This window comes from Girardinichthys multiradiatus, chromosome 23, assembly GCF_021462225.1.
Source record: "Girardinichthys multiradiatus isolate DD_20200921_A chromosome 23, DD_fGirMul_XY1, whole genome shotgun sequence".
Lineage (NCBI taxonomy): Eukaryota > Metazoa > Chordata > Actinopteri > Cyprinodontiformes > Goodeidae > Girardinichthys > Girardinichthys multiradiatus.
This window is the reverse complement of record NC_061815.1, coordinates 48,938,075-48,945,710: the sequence shown is the minus strand read 5'-3', so window position 1 is coordinate 48,945,710 and position 7,636 is coordinate 48,938,075. Positions and strand designations below refer to the sequence as shown.

General features: G+C 38.2%; 1 long non-coding RNA gene across 1 annotated transcript; it reads right to left on the bottom strand.

Annotated features, from left to right (window-relative positions):
- Nucleotides 1-2,265: 2,265 nt before the first annotated feature.
- Nucleotides 2,266-2,755, bottom strand: LOC124860101. The gene is made up of 3 exons (XR_007036268.1): nucleotides 2,734-2,755; nucleotides 2,394-2,629; nucleotides 2,266-2,324 (listed from the first exon to the last, which is right to left on the bottom strand). It is a non-coding gene; the product is annotated as an uncharacterized LOC124860101 (long non-coding RNA).
- Nucleotides 2,756-7,636: the final 4,881 nt, after the last annotated feature.

Below are 7,636 nucleotides of genomic sequence, written 5' to 3'. Positions count from 1 at the left end.
TAAGCAAGTAATAAATGAGTCAGCACAGGCAAGAGATAAATAACATTTTAACCAAAGATTATACAGTTAACGTTTTCCCCTATTATTTCAGAAAATGTTGACTTTGTCAGTTTTCTAAGGCATCTTTCTTTTAAGTAGAGAGGTTGATTAATAGAGAACCTTGGGAAAATCAGTATGCAACACCAAATAATGCAAGGCAGCAAAGAGTGGACAGGGAAGTGCGGTAACTCTGAGATAGATACAGACATGGTTTTTCAAGTAAAACAAAAAAGGCCAACATTGTAAGTTTTCTTAAAGATTTAGTGACAGAGACAGTGACCCAAGAACACCCCTGAGCCAGGCAGTCATTCAATAAAAACCACTGCTGACACTGAAAATGTTCCCAACCCTGAAAACTCTATCTTTATTCCCAATAAAGTATCAGATGATACAAATCCTTCAAAGGACATATTGTAATTCTGGCTGCCATAAAGAGGCCGACTCTCACTTTGCTTCAAGGACAGAGCAGCTTGACAAACTCTGCTATCTCCTAACTATTTGACATGTATCCTAAAGGCTTCAGCCAAACACAGCAACACTTTCAATCACATGCTGGCCCATATTAAAGCAGCTAAGACTTGGTCACTTTATCTTAATGTTTAAATCACATGGGTGATATCTGTCAAAAACATGAGATCAGAGCCTAGCATGCTTTTGCATCTTCTAACTGTGACACTTTATGTACCAACAAGCCAGACTGATAATTAGCTCAGAGATGGCGCCACATTATTCTCACTCTGGCATCCTTACATTGGTTGCCTGTCAGTTCAGTGATTGATTTTTTAATATGATTGATAACTTTTAGCGCTTGTCAAAGGCTTTGCTCTCAACCATATTTAGGACCTTTAACCATGAGCCATTGTTCAGCCTCAGGGCCTTAAGCTGGCTGCTACCGATGTTGGCTGTTATACACTTGCTCTGTCAGGATGTGACATTTTGGACTTTGTGGTTTGTTTTTGCTAGATGTTTCTTGTTTTGAGGTTTTGTATTCATGTTTATTGCTTTCTGTTTTCTGACAGTTCTGGTTTCCTTTTGGCTCCCAGTGTGTTCTCTCACCCTTAGTTCCCTTGGTGTTTCTTTTCTATTTATGTAGGTTTAGGTTTGTTTACTTTTGTAGTCAGGGTTTCTATTTTGCTAAGTTCTTAGGTTATTGTGTTCCCTCCAGATTCTCAGTTTCTTTCAGTTCATATTTATTCTTGATTCTTATGCTTCAATGTATCTTGGTCTATAGTTTTATTTAGGTCTGCTCACTGTCTTGTCATTTAGTACTTTTCGTCATGCTTTAGTTTTATTAGGTTCACCTGTTCCTTCTGCCTCCCTGCCTCTTGTCACACCTGTTCCCTGTTCCTTTGATTACCTGCTCTTTGTATTCCCTTTGTATATTAGTTAGTCTGGTTCATGTGTTCTTTGCTGGTTCCTTCGTTCACAACTCTCTGCACTACCCTCATTCATGCCATGAGTTCCTGCAGTGTCTAATGTAAGTTTTTGGATCTGACGCTGGTTAGTACCTGAAATGTGTTTTTGTAATGTGAACTTTAAATTAAATAAAGCACTGGATCTATTCTCAAAGCTGCTGCCAAGCTCTTGTCTGTGCTTCGGTCCACCCCAAAACCTCACCGTGATAGCCTCAAAGAATGGTAGCTTTCAAATCATCTGTCAACACACAGCTCTGCTATTACTTTATGCTTTTTATGTACTACATTTTGTTCCCTTTTAGCTTGCCTCTCCATAAACATATTGACTGCATTTAAATATATGCTGTATATAGATGTCCATTGGGTTGAAAGTTTATAAATACCACCTATTTGTTTTAAGGCTCAGAAACAGATGGAGATGCTGGGCACTATTCAGCAAAACTATTGCTTTCTAGGATACATTTTTCACACTGAAAATGTTTACTGTGCTATTCAAATAAAAACGCACTCGTTGCTTTCATTAATTTTCTTAACATAAAATAAAACGTTTTCCAGTGGGAAACTGTTCCTTACCTATCATGCGTCACAGTAATGAGTGAATATTCCTTTTAAAACAAGCCCACACCTGGACCAAGAATCAGAGACTTCCTGGTTCTGTGTACCTTCCTCCTAACTTCTTCTAGGAGAGCCCAGCTCATCCAAGGGTCTTTTACAGTAAACTGCTTCTCACTGTGAACAGTCCTTTGTGTCATCGTTTTTAAGGCCGATTTGACCCACATGCAGAGAACACTCAAACAGAGAAACGTTTAAAGAATTTATTAACAATTTGTGAAATGTACAAGGAGCGAAGTTTCCAGGAAGGCCATCTGACTGGAAGGGAAAACAACAAGGTGAGTTCAGATCGGGATACAGACTTGCTAATTCTGTGGTTAGGCTTACTGTTCGGGTGGGGCGATCCGCCAGGGCGGAGATGGTTGCGAGTCTGGGACAGTGAGGTAGTGCTGATTCCGTTGGGGCTTCTTGATGATCCAGGAGGAACCGTAGGAGGGTGGACAGGGTTCGCTTAACCAGACAGAGAGGTATACAGGGCGGCCCGCTGCATGGAATTAATCCAGAATCCAGACTGTGATCAGAGGTTTTCTTGAGACCTCCAACAAGGAGCAAGGCTGAGGTGCCTAAGACAAGGTAAACAGACTCTTAGTAAAAATCCTCATAAAACAATCACAAGATACAAGGTATATGGCCAGGGAGAACTACCACAAAGGGCAAAAACACTCACCCCAACTAAGCCTGTGACCTTGCATTTGCACACTGTCATTCTATTGGCTGATATGGTTGCTAGGAGATGATACGACTTTAATCTGAGAGAGAGTAAAAAGAATGTGCGAGCAGGGAAGAAACTTGAGAGCACAAATTTGATCTGAGCAGAGAGCAGGTTCGCACGCATGGAGGATGAAGCAAGCAGGAGAAATTATCCATGCAAGAAGCATTAGATCAGAGCACAGAAACAAAGATTTAAGAGAGAACAGAGTTTATTTGAATGAAAACAGAAGTTTTGAGTGCAAGCATTACTAGTTTTGAGTGAAAGCATTACTATGTTTGAGTACATGCAGAAAGAAATCCTCCTCTCAAATTGAAAATATGTGCTCTTGATTTTTTGGCAGTAAATTTCCCCCATAATTGTGTTGGTTAAATAACTGCCCATGTTTGATGTTGTGCTACTTGGGCTTGATCTGCAGCATGCAGTTTTAAAAATCCAGTGAGCCAGTAAACATGAATGTGACATCTATCAATGAATGAAATGCCTATATCAGTGTCATAATTACCCAAGTAAAACGGTGCTGGTCTGAGATTGGTTTGCTGTGTGGTGACATAACTTCAGGCTTTAGAAGTGTAGGTTATCTTCAAGGGTGTGCATACAACAATTACCAAATACACAAGCTCCATGACAGAGTTAGTTGCCTTAAATTCACCAGAAACGAGATAAAAAAAAAGACTTGCAAAGACCTAAAACAGAATCATTTTACTGCACTTCTGTTTGGACAAAAAATATATTATCAATATTTCATTTGAGTAATATCAGGGCATTAGTAGAACCTCATGTTTGTTACACAAATAAGATACATTTAAAATAACCAACTTAAACTCCTAGTGAGGGACATGCAGTTTGACCATCAACATTTTTCTCAGTAAATATATTTCCAACGTTTATAGTGACATGAAATTCATATCAGATGTGGGCAACTACCAAATGAATCAATACATTCGAACTAATTAAAGGAAATAAGTCTACAGAAAAAGTACATAAAAGTACAAAAACAACATAATTTCACCATAAACCAGCCACGGCTCAGTGACCCTTGTAAAATGTATAACATAGGTGTCCAAAGAATGAGCCACATAGTTGTCCAAGAGCCATGGAGCGTAGGCACAGATAGCAGGTACATTTGTTAACCTGAAAACAATAAGTAGTACACTAATCTGCAATGGCCTCTATGCAAATACAATGTGACCCCACTACAATGTGACCCCACTGCTGATGAAAAAACATGTTAAACTAGTTTGAAATTTGCTGCTGTGCTGGAAAAGCCAATGAAACTCTGGGAAACAGTTTGGTTAGAAGAGGCCAAAGCTGAACTCTTTGAATATCATTTCACACATGTTTCGGGTAAGGGAATTCTCTTCACCACTAAACAATTCCTGGCAAAAGGTGAAGTTAGCAGGTGGAAACATGGTCATAAAGCATATGCCACTGGCAGGTCTTCATTTAACTGAAGGTAGGATGGAGAAACATAACAATTAAGAATGTGAAGATGAAATCAGTGGGAATTTCCAATCCAGAGAATAGTTCCAAGACACAACCAACAAAACTCTTCATTGGTTTCAGAGAAAGAAAATAAAACTGCTGAAATGACTTACATGGATTGTATCTAATTAAATGTCTATGGAAAGGACTGAAGATTAGAATGTATAGAAAGGATCCACAGGATCCACAGCACCTTTAAGATCTTTCTGTGAATAAATGGGTCAAAATCACATCTGATCTACTTCCTCCATACAGGACACATCTCGAAGATTTCAAAAAGCTTTTCAACAGAGTGTTTACAACATTTCCGTAAGCAAGTTCACTAATCATTTCCTGTAATATTCCAATGTTTTTCCTACAGCTTTGTTTGTGGACTTACCTGCAATGATCTATTTGTATGTATGGATTACTTGGGTTGTTGCCGACGTGTGAATTTCATGTCAATTAATGGCACAATTAGAATTGTTCAAACTGAGAAAAACGTGTAAGTGTTCAATACTTATTGTACCTGCTGCATTTTATAACAGTAATAAGAAACAAATACAAACATTAAATATTTCAGAGTAATTTGTAGTCATTTAACAATCTGAAATTTGAATGTAAAAGTAATTTCTAGTAGTGCCTGTAGCTCACTGAAAAGAAAGCAGAGGGTGTTCTTTTGTGTGATAGAAACTGAGACAAGACTGATAAGCCACCATACTTGAGATTTAATGTATGACTGTTATATAGAGACAATGAAAACTTGTTAGGGATACACTTGATCTTAATCGTCATTGAAATTTCTTAAACATATGAAGTGGAAGATAAAATAATGAACCAAAGAAATAGTCTGAATCATTCCAGGAGTGTATTATTTTCTCTCAGGCAGAAATCAAACACAAAATAAGCTTCTGAAAGCTGTCTAATTTTTTAAAACATCCCTTCAGAATAAATTTAATTAAACTGAATCCCTGAACTTCAGAGAATTGCAGTATTGTTTAAAGAACAAAGGAGCTTTAACTCTTCATACTTAGTTTATTTCAGCTTTTAGTGCTAATACAGTTTTGTATATTAAATGCAAATTATGAATTGTGTTCAGTTGTGTGTGTTAGTTTAAATCTAAGTGTGTCTCTTTTTCTTTTTCAGTTTTAAAATGCTTATTTTATTGCTTTATACTGTCTCAATGCTCTTGTATTAGATGTTTCTGACATTATTACTTACATTATTTCAGCATTAGAGAGTAATTATAAACACTAAGTCAGTCTTTTTACTGTGTTAATTGATCAGAAAGTGGATACGTTTAAATAACCAGGTGGTGTTTTAGATTCCAAACTGAAATTTGAAGCTCAAACTGGGAAAATGCTTAAAACAGTAAAACCTCATCAAAACTGCATTTGGCTGATAAAATCATGTTTCCTGAGAGGCTCCTAAATTATATTATCATTTTCTAATTTTGACTTATTATGTTACTGTCTGAGTCAAAGCAAATCAATTAGTTTTAAGTTCTGTGATGCCCATGTCCAAATAAGTACTGAGCGTTTGGATCAAAAACAGAGATTGTAATGCAGTAGTGTACAACAACTCCAATTCTCTTTCTCATTTAAAAAGGTACCTTGAAAAAGTTTACCAGCAGCAATAAAAGAGCTGACTAATTTTCACAGTTTTATGTTCGAGGTGAAATCTGAAGTAGATAAGCTTATACACTCACTGGCCATTTTATTAGGTACACCTTGCTAGTACTGGGTTGGACCTCCTTTTGCCTTCAGAACTGCCTTAATCCTTCGTGGCATAGATTCAACAAGGTACTGGAAACATTCCTCAAATTCCTCACACAGATGCTGCAGATTTGTCAGCTGCACATCCATGATGCGAATCTCCCATTCCACCACATCTCAAAGGTGCTCTATTGGATTGAGATGTGGTGACTGTGGAGGACATTTGAGTCCAGTGGACTTATTGTCATTTTTCAAGAAAACAGTCTGTGATGATTCATGCTTTGTCATGGCACGTTATCCTGCTGGAAGTAACCATCAGAAGATGGGTACACTGTGGTCATAAAGGGATGGACATGGTCAGCAACAATACTCAGGTATGCTGTGGTGTTGACACGATGCTCAGTTGGTACCAAGGGGCCCAAAGTGAGCCAAGAAAATATCCCCCACACCATTACACCACCACCAGCCTGAACCGTTGATACAAGGCAGGATGGATCCATGATTTCATGATGTTGACACCAAATTCTGACCCTACCATCCTAATGTTGCAGCAGAAATCAAGACTCATCAGACCAGGCAACGTTTTTCCAATCTTCTATTGTCCAATTTTGGTGAGCCTGTGCGAATTGTAGCCTCAGTTTCCTGTTCTAAGCTGACAGGAGTGGCATCCGGTGTGGTCTTCTGCTGCTGTAGCCCATCCGCCTCAAGGTTCAACGCGTTGTGCGTTCAGAGATGATCTTCTGCATGCCTTGTTTGTAACAAGTGGTTACTTGAGTTATTGTTGCCTTTCTATCAGCTCAAACCAGCCTGGCCATTCTCCTCTGACCTCTGGCATCAACAAGGCATTTGCGCCCACATAACTGCCGCTCACTGGATATTTTCTCTTTTTTGGACCATTCTCTGTAAACCCTGGAGATGGTAGTGCGTGAAAATAAAAGTAGATCAGCAGTTTCTAAAATACTCAGACCAGCCCGTCTGGCACCAACAACCATGCCACGTTCAAAGTCACTTAAATCACCTTTCTTCCCCATTCTGATGCTCGGTTTGAACTGAAGCAGATTGTCTTGACCATGTCTACATGCCTAAATAGTTGCTGTCATGTGATTGGCTGATTAGAAATTAGCGTTAACGAGCAGTTGGACAGGTGTGCCTAATGAAGTGGCTGGTGAGGGTAAGTCTCCTACTGTTCAGCACTTTTCTTTTTATGTTTTCTTATTTTCTGCTCCTATTGGGTTCAGTCAATTATATGAGTGTTTGCATGTCCGTCTAGACATCTATTTGCATCTTTAGTTTGAAATCTTAACCAAAAACAACCGTTTGTCCAGTCCATGGGGCCTTTGGACACAACATCAGTTGTTTCTTTTTATAAGGGGAATATTCTATTCATCTCCTTGGTTAAATACATTAAAATTAAAAAGCTTGCAAACAACACTATATTTTGCAATTATTGTTTTTGTATTTGTTCTTAACGTTTCTGATTTGTAATGTCAATTTTACAACTTTTGTCATATTTATTGGTGTATTATTAAACTGTCTGTGACTTAACTACAATGTAGACCTTAAAAGCATAAGTCTGTTCAGATTTTGACTTAAAAACACATTCAGAAAGGGAACTGGATCATCTTTAAAGCCTCTGCATCATGAAACATTGTGCAGTCTCACAGATAGATCTGAAAATTGTA